This window comes from Penaeus monodon, chromosome 33 (assembly GCF_015228065.2).
Source record: "Penaeus monodon isolate SGIC_2016 chromosome 33, NSTDA_Pmon_1, whole genome shotgun sequence".
Classification (NCBI taxonomy): domain Eukaryota; kingdom Metazoa; phylum Arthropoda; class Malacostraca; order Decapoda; family Penaeidae; genus Penaeus; species Penaeus monodon.
Window position 1 is genome coordinate 15,201,708 of NC_051418.1, and position 414 is coordinate 15,202,121.

At 33.1% G+C, this 414-nt stretch overlaps 1 protein-coding gene across 1 annotated transcript in view; it reads left to right on the plus strand.

The window, feature by feature from the left end:
- The window catches only part of LOC119594268, a 23,073-nt gene that overhangs the window by 21,636 nt on the left and 1,023 nt on the right, over nucleotides 1-414 (plus strand). The window lies entirely within an intron of this gene.

Sequence of the window (414 nt, forward strand, 5' to 3'; positions counted from 1 at the left end):
TTGGAACTTATAACAAGTGTGCAAGTGCTCCAGATGTCTCCAGACATGAGGCCATGGAACACAATAAGCAGTCAAGGTTGCTATAAGATTGTAGATGACCTAACAGGAAAATCATCTGCTTGACATGCTTATCTGAGGGCAAGTTGCACCATATGAGTAACATCCTTTCATATACTATGATTTGACATTTAAGATTTCATCAGTAATTCACGAGATAAATTTGTATATCTTAAAAATGAAATAGTTTTATTTTTTTTTGAAGAAAGTAATCAGATGCATTAACAGTTACTGACAATTAGTTTATTGTTCATGTCATTATTTTACAGTTTTGACTACCAGTAGGAACACGTATATGGATCATAAAGCTTATAATATGAAGTGCCTCGGGCTTTAAAGAATTTTTTGTTGTGTGCT